We start from the raw sequence: 9,238 nt of genomic DNA on the forward strand, positions 1-9,238 counted from the left end.
GTTCATCAACCAGCTTGACAATCAATTTTAAATTAACTTATACAACTAACAAATGATTTTCATTTAATCAGATGTAACTTGACAAAAGGGAACTTCCCCAAAGTTAGGGTTGGGGAAGCGTTTCTGCTTTGTCTTTCAGAAGTATGAAAGGTAAGGAATTTGAAGAACACTGGACAAATGAGACATTTAATAAAAAAGGACAAATCATCCAGAATAAATGTCCCAAAAATGAGTAAATTGACCTATTGGTATATCATATATCAAACCGAATAATATTTTATAAGTCTTCCTAAATGTTTGTTTCTGTTCTTCTCTACAGTCACGTAACACAAATGGTCTTTATATAGTCCCAGTTCAATTAAAAATTAAAGCTGGCTTTGGAGTTGGAGAATAGCTCTCTCCTCTAAACCCAAGCATGTTTGTGAAAATGAAAATACAAAATCTCTGTGTTACGAGAGAAGAGCCATCTGATATGGGATAGAAGAAAACCAAAATTAAGGGACTATTCTATTGCCACTAATGTCATAACTCTTTGGTTCTATTTTGCTTCTTTAAAACTCTTCTTAAGGTATAAATTATATATCAAAATTTATAACATATATATATATATGTAGATGTAACCAACCTTCTTATTAAATAAGAAACACAGAACCAATGCAAAGAAGAAAGCCAAGAGGTCAGAGCTAAGAGCTAAAACCTTACCCTTCCTCCTGCAGTGGTCCTGCCTCTCCGAACCAGAGCTACCCCTGTGTTAAAGTCTTTATATAGAGTTCCTGTTCTGCCTTCTCATTGGTTGTAAACCCAATCACATGACCGCCTCCTCACGGCCTGTCTGTATAGGCCTCCAGGTTTTCCATGATTGGTATTGATAAAAGGCATGTGTATCCAATAATGGCTGTATCCCTGAACACACAGAGACTTACCCAGCTCTGCCTACCAAGTGCTGAGATTACAAGAGTACACCACCACTGCCCTGCTTTCCTATGGCTTGCTAGTAGCTCTGACCCCCAGGCAACTTTATTTATTAACCTACAAATAACATTTTAATACAAATTATATATATATATTTAACTTTCGTCATGATGATTAACTTAATGGTCCTATAGAGCACTAACTAATTTTAGAAAAAAGTCTTTATTTAGCTGCCTATACACGTTTTGTGTTGGAGTCTCTATCAGTTTTCTGTAGAGAATCATGACCACACCTAACAGCAAATTTGAAGTCTCCAGAAAGATGATGGGGTCCCACAATGATGATTCCACATGTACAATAATAATAATACCACTAAGCTGACAAACATCACCCAAAGATCAGCTTTAGACTACAAACTGCTCAGGACAATTTCAAGATGGCTAGCTGTGATGATCAAGCCTCACAGATTACTCGAGCAAGGACTTGAGAAAAGCCCTTCACTTTTGTATTATGTAGAGACTGGACAACAAATGATATAGCTACCTCTCCCAGGACTTGACAATTAACCCAAATTATTTTCTTTTCAGGAACCTCTAAAGATGCCTAAACCCCCAACCACCAGGAAGTAATTTAAGAACATGATATCCACATTTCCAAGAGTTGGAGTGGGTGGGTTTTGTTCTTTCAATGGGTTTTGGATAATTGTCATTGTTTAGGATGTTTGGTTACAAGTTGTTATTATTAATGGTCAGGAAAAAGGCTAAACAAAGGAGATCAGATTTAAAGTTCTTGTTTGAAAAAAAGAAAAAGGAGGATATAGATAAGAGGTACATTATGGATTCTACTCTGAAAAAAAATATAGAAATGATAACATAAAGGATAGATTATTGAATCTACTCTAAAAGAAAGAGGGGCATATAGATATGATATAGATAAAAAGGTAGATTATTGAATCTACTTTTAAAAGTCAATAACTAGTTTTAAATATTTTTATTGGATTGTATTTTTGTATATTATATATAAATTACGTATATTGCTACATATTTGAGATTGATTTATATAGATATGATAAGATAAAAAGGAAGATTATTGAATCAACTTTCATAAAACAACTACTACTTTAAAATATATTGCATTGCATTGGACTTTTGTATATTGTATATAAATTATGTATATTGATACAAATTTGAGATTGAGTTTGTTAGAAAACACTGTATGCATATTTTTAATTTTGTTCAAGGTATTGTAACATGGAAGCAGATGTAGAAAAATTCTTGATTAAAAAAAACAGAAATAGTTCTACTTAAAACATCCCAAGTCTCTAAAAATCCAAATTTTTGTTTTGATTGCAGATTCACATAAAGGTAACCCTTTGTTTAAAATGCTTTTTGTTTATATGCTTGTCTCTGTTAAAATATGGAATAGTTGGTCCTAGTGAGAGTCAATGCAATGGTTTTGCAGTAAAATGCAGTAAAATACCTTTTAACAAATTTCAATAACACATCAAAAATGTAACTCATCCTTGTCAAGTCAATTTTAATTGAACATACAGGAATGCTTCAACATGCATCAATCAATTACAAATACAAGTAAATAAGAGAAAGTCAGAATATTCATCATTTGCAGTTAATCTGATTAAATACTTAAGGTATTCAGATTTCATGGAACACTTCCTAGAGCTGATAAACATTTTCATGTAGGCAGAGTTTTCCTGTCCCAACTGCGTGGTTGCAAATAACCACTCAGAGGCTTGTGACTAGCCCTTACATTTAAATTAACCCATTTCTATTAATCTATGTTTTACCACATGGCTTGTGCTTGTGGCTTTACCTGTCCTCTAGTATCTCTTGTTCCCTTGGTGGCTGGCTGGTTTCTCCCCAGACATCACTGTTCTTCCAGGTCCTTAGTTTGGTTTTTCCACCTAACCTTACTCTGTCCAGATATTTGCCAATCAGGGGGTGAGAGTAGGGAAGAGGTGAGATCTGTGGGTGATATGTGAAGTAAGTAGAAAATTTCTTAATAAATAAAAATGAAAATAATGAAGTTTACTTTTAAAAAAGAAAAAAACAATAATTAATAAATAGGTTCCCATGACACTGAAAATCTTCTCTAAGAAAAGCACACCATAATTCAGAGAATGTAGAAGCTTACATAATGGGAAAAGATAATTATTAACTCCTAGTTTGATAGAGGATTATCTTATTTAGAGTTTCTATTGGTAGGAAGAGACACCATTACCATGGCAATTCTTTAAAGGAAAACATTTAAATGGAGCTGACTTACAAGTTCATAAGTTTAGTCCAGTATCATCATGGGGGTGTGCAGATAGAAATGATACTGGAGAAGGAACTGAGAATTCCACATCTTGATCTGAGGGCAGCAGAAAATACTGTGTCACTGTGCATGACTTGAGTGTATATGAGACTTCAAAGCCTTCCTTCATAGTGACACATGCCTCCCTCTTCTCCAAAAAGACCATACCTGTTCATAGTGCCACTCCTTATGGCCAAACATTCAAACACATGAGTCCACTGAGGGGGAATCATTCCTATTCAAATGAGCACATTCCTCTCCATGGCCCCACAAACACTTGTAACCATAATATAATGCAATATGCACTTAGTCCAACTTCAAAAGTCCCCATCATAGTTTCAACAATGTTTTAAAGTCCAAAGTTCAAAGTCTTTTGAAGACTAATGCAATCTCTTAACTGTAATTCTATATAAAATAAAATAAAAAAGGCAGGTCATATTCTTCCATCTTATAATGACTCAGGATATATGTTAGCATTGCAAAAATGGAGGAAATGGGGGATACTGAAGAAATACTGGACCAAAGCAAGACCAAAACCCAGCTAGGCAAACTTGAAACTCTTCATCTCTCAGTTCCTTCTCCAGCACCATTTCTACTGCATACTACCATGTCCTGTCATAATAATGGACTAATCCTCTGAAATTGTAAGCTAGTCCCAATTAAATGCTTTCATTTTTAAGAGTTGCTATGTTAATGGTGTCTGTTCCTATCAATAGAAACCCCAACTAACACACTTTGGCAGCAAAAAAAGGTGTACCATGCATAAATCAGTGAGTATAATGAATTGCTTTAATAGATAAGGGCAGAAATTACATAATCATCACACTAGATGAAGAAAATACTTCTGGAAATCTTCAGTATCCCTAAAACACTCAGTATAAAAGGAAAATAATGCAACAGGATGGAGGAAAATATCAAAAAAATGGCAAGAATTAAATCAAAGGAGAAAAACTGAGAGCCTTTCATTTGAAACAACAAAGGATGGAAGATAATCATTTCCCTGGAATAAGATCAGGACCCTTTGGATACTTCTAGAGTTTCAAGTCAGTAGAAAGGAATGGGAGTCAAATTATGTCTATGTGCTAATGATGTTGTACTTGTAAATGAGATCCTAAATATTCATTGTGAAAATTCTTCAATGTGATGAATACTATCTAGAAAGTAGCAGCATGTAAAATCAGCACACAACATGAATTGCTCCTCTATGTACCAGGAAGAGCAAGACTTGCTGCAAGTCACAATTATATGAAGTAGTATTTCAGCTGATTATGACAAGCTAATACCTGGATGAAGCCAACAGCATTCCAGAGGTCAAACCAAGGCTCAAGGAGTCTTGGTGATACTAGTCTTTGATTATTAGCTGTTTCCTGCCATGAATTTCTCATGTGCTATTGTAGCTATTCTGACATTCATTGGTCACAAATTACCTTCTACTAATGGAATATTTAGATAAACTTCTGTGCAGTAACACAGCCAGGATCGCTAATCTCAGGCCTTTCTGTAATTATTGTCATTAGAAGCATCCAGCCAGGACCACTCCTGAATGGACAAAAATGCCTTATCTGAGATACTTCACAGATTCTCTAAAAACAGACTTAAGCATACAGACTATCTGTTTGAGAAGGCCTGGTGTGTGGGAGCCCGTTCTTGGGTTCCTCGTGGATTTACCCAGCAGGGCCACATAGAGGATGATTAGACCACAGGCCTGAGTGAGTGCAGGTGTCTGGGATGGCTGCACTTGGCTGTGCTGGGGGAGGAGGTCTTTTGCTCCACCCCTTGGTGTCTCTATAAAAACCCTGGGGCAGAGACAGTCGGGGCCCTTGGAATAGGTTCCAGGCCCTCTCGAGGCTATCCTTTATTTTCTATCTGTTTATCTCCACAAGATTCTCCACAATAAATCCTTCTATCTAATATTTCCTGCTGCTTGCACTCAAGAAAACTCTGGGGAACTGTGGGGGTGGTGGGTAAATGCGCCACACTGGTGGATATGCTAATTAAGCTTAACATTCTCCTTCCCAAAGTTGTATTTCTAGGTTTAACTCCACCCTTAACAATTAACTCAGAACTGAAGGGTTCCTACTTACAGGAACATCTAGCTGTGATGGAAGTTACCTAGCCAAGTTGCCTAGTGACTCAGCACACTTGCCCCGCCCTGCCAGAAATGGCAGTAGCAGAGATAGCTTGGAGGGATAAAGGCCAAAGGGATAAAAGGCAGCTTTATTTTCAGAGCAAAGAAAGAGAAGAAAATAGAGAATGGAAGAACTAGATGGGCAAGAACTGGAGGGGAACAAACAGATAGGGAAGAACTAGATTGGAAGAGAATTAGATTGGAGGAGAACTACATTAGAAAACTAGAAGGACTAGATGGAAGATGAGGATGAGCCAGATGGAAAAGAACTAGATGGATAAGAACAAGATGAAAAAGACCAAGATGGGGCAGAACTAAGATGAGGGAATTAAGGATGTCTTAGAGGTAACAGCAGAAAGAGATATGTAGCTAGAGTTTCCTGTGCCCCAGCCTTCTGGTGGTAAGGACAAATCTCTCTCACGTACCAGTCCCAGGGCTACTAGGGTCCAAGTAAACACACAGAGGCTTATATTATTTGAGAACTGTATGGCCATTTGCTCAAGCTTAATACTGACTAACTCTTACAGCTAAATTAACCCATAATTCTTATTTATGTTTAGCCATGTGGCTTGGTACCTTTTCCCAGTTCTGCCTTCACATCTTGCTTCTCATGGCAGCTGCTGGCAATGTCTCCTGACTCAGCCCTCCTGTTCCCAGAATTCTCCTCTCTCTTTGTACAGACTATACTTCCTGCCTGGCTACTAGGCAATCAGCACTTTATTTACTAACCAATCAGAGCAACATGTTCACAGCATACAGATATCCACAGCAGAGGTAGAGAGTATTAGTCAAGAAAGGAGCTAAGCAAGAGAGCAAATAGAAGGCATGTAGAGAGAGAAGTGACTCAGAAGAATAAAGTGTATAGACTAAAGAGTTTCGAGTACATAGATTTACTAGAGAATCCCTCAGATTAATCCACCACCAGCAGCATCTCTTCTGAAACTCTGGGTGAAGGCTATTGAGGGGCTGGACCCCAGTAGCTTTCATTACAGGCTGAGAAAGATATCAAATAATGAACTCAATTGAAGTAACCTCTAAAACATGAAATATCTGGGAATAAATGACACCAAGGAAGTTAGACATCTTCACGGTGAATATTTTATAACACTGAGGAAAGAAATTTATAGACAATGCAAGAGGGAAACTATCCTGCATGTTTCTGGATTGATAAAATTAATATTGTTTTAGAATTACATGTCTATACCATGAACACCACTCTAATGTTCTGCTCAATATTCATCAAATTCCCATCATACTATAAAGAAAAATCAGAACTATGAAAAAACATTATAAAATTCAAATAGAAAAACAGACTCTGGATGGATCAAGCAATGGAAAATAAAAATAACAAAGCTGGAGTTATAATAATAATTATGTTCCACTACACTCTAGTACTATAGTTACAGAAGACTATAATATACTGATACTACACTTTTTTAATGGATAAGAAAACCCATAAATAGATTGCACAGCTATAGCCAACTTATCTTTGACATGTTTAAAAAACACCAATGGAAAAGACACCGCAACTAAACAAGTACTTTTGGGACCCTGGGAATAAAGGATTAATATATCTAGAATGCAGAATCTGAACAAAACAAAATTAGCTCAATTTTGAAAAGGTACAAAACTAAGAGTTCTCAGAAGATGAAACATACACAGCTGAGCAACACTTAAGAATGTTCAACATCATGGCCACACTAGTGGAAGCCCATGAACTGTGAACTGGTGGCTGTGGAGCCCCCATGGGACTGGACTAGGCCCTCTGGATACAGAAGACAGTTGTTTGGCTCAAACTGTTTGGGGGCACCCAGGCAGGGCGATCGGGATCTGTCCCTGGTCTATGGGCAGGCTTTTGGGAATCTTGTGCCTGTGTCCCTGGTCTAGGTGCAGGCTTTTGGGAATCTGGTGCCTGTGGTGTGACACCTTGCACAGCCTTAGTGCAGTGGGAAGGGGCTTTGACCTGCCTAGGCTCAGTGTGCTGGGCTCTGCTGACTCCCCATGGGAGAACTCAATTGAGATTTCATTCAGTATTCTAGTGTCCTTGGTACTGAAATGTTCTCTGGCAATTGCCAACTGAACTGAAAATGTGAACACATCCAAAACCCCTTTGATCTACAATAATATCCTGCCTGCAAAATAGCTAGGAAAATAGTGGCACAAAATCTGTGAGAATAAGCAACAAATATCTGATTTGATTGAATCCAACCAGACACTGCTTGAGTAACAAGAATCAGAAACTAGATAGCCCAGCTACCTACAGTAAAATCAAATGCTATTGTTCTTTTAAAAAGCAATAAAATGTTTTGTAATTGCATTGTGTTATATTCAAGATCAATGCCTTGCTCAGTTATTTTCAGGGAATCATCATTCTGCAGCAGACAGGAACAAATAGCAAACAGAAATCAACAGCCAGACACTATGGTGAGAGGAAGAAAACTAAATTTAAAAGGCTTGCCTCCTTCACATATCTCCCTACAAGCCACAGAAAATAGCATGGAAGCGTATGTAGAAAGAGGATAAGAGGCAGAGGTAATGGAGAACTGTTAAAGTCAATACATATGAGTCTATTTAAAGTATAATATGGATTTATTAAGATTTAAATTTAAAAATATACTCACTAATTCAGAAACGAGTAAACAGCTGAAGTCATCTTCTGTTCTGTAAGTGAGAAAATGTGCCTGGCCAATGGGAAAAACCAGTAAGAAGGAGAATGTGACCCCTCTCCCTTTCCTTTTAAGAGGTTACATATGATGGCAAGAAGCACAGCCTCCTTTGAACTGTATAGCCCAAGTTCATGGGTGGAACAAACACCATTACAGAGGACACCAAAATAAATGCCTTCTAAATAAACAGGATTGATAAATAAAAGAAAACACAGAATCTGAGGAAACAGGAACAGTGCATACATATGTGTTTTTTCCGGTTGGGGTCCCAGACCTGAAAGTAGAAGTGATCACAAGCCTCATCGGTAACACCAGAAGCAATCTCCAATCGATAACCACCAGCTAATGAGAATTTACTTTCCTTCAAAGGAGTCTCAATAGGGAATCAAACTACTTTTAAGTGTAGACTGCATGCCCAGAAATAGATGGGAGCACAAAATTTAATCAACCTCATTTGTGGGGGCCATGTCCCATAGTATTGTGTCAGAGTTCCCCATTTTCCTCACTTTTGTAGGTTTTTCATTATATATATACTCACTTTTTAACCTACATATTGCTTGCATATATGTTATGGGTTCAAGGTAAGCATTTTTTTGTGATTCCTGAATGTACAAACACATGTGTTTAATTCTCATGCCTTCTCTTGGGCTCTTTTCCTTATGTTTGCTGATTTTGACCAATTCCAATGTGTTAGATATTCTTTATCATAGTATATATTTTATTATTATTCCATAGAAACCTGCATTTTTCCAATGAGAGATAGAAATGAGGTGGATTCAGATAGGAAGTGATGTGGGGAGGATCTTGGAGGAACTTGAAGAGGCTTGCAGGACAAACCATAATCAGGGGATATTATGTGAAAGAACATCTATTTCAATGAATGGGAGAAAAAGAAAACCAGTGTTCCATTGTAGTGCTATGTAAATTTCACTTTAAAATTTTCATTTAATTTCAATTACATGTATGTGTGCTTTTTGAGTGTGCTCATATGTGCACATCTGTGAGTAGGTGTTCTTGGAAGAGAGAAAATGCATTCATTGGCACTATTGGAAGAGGTGGCTATAAATTGTAAGATGCATGGATTTGATAGTGAACTCATCTCCCATGAAAAAAGCTATATATGATTTTAAATGCTGAGATAACTTACCATCTTTCACAATATTCGTTCAATCTATTTAACAAAACATCTTTCTTTCTACTAAGTTTTACTCCTCTAACT

The sequence above is a fragment of the Peromyscus californicus genome, unplaced genomic scaffold (genome assembly GCF_007827085.1).
Source record: "Peromyscus californicus insignis strain IS unplaced genomic scaffold, ASM782708v3 Scaffold_4__1_contigs__length_199733344, whole genome shotgun sequence".
NCBI lineage: Eukaryota > Metazoa > Chordata > Mammalia > Rodentia > Cricetidae > Peromyscus > Peromyscus californicus.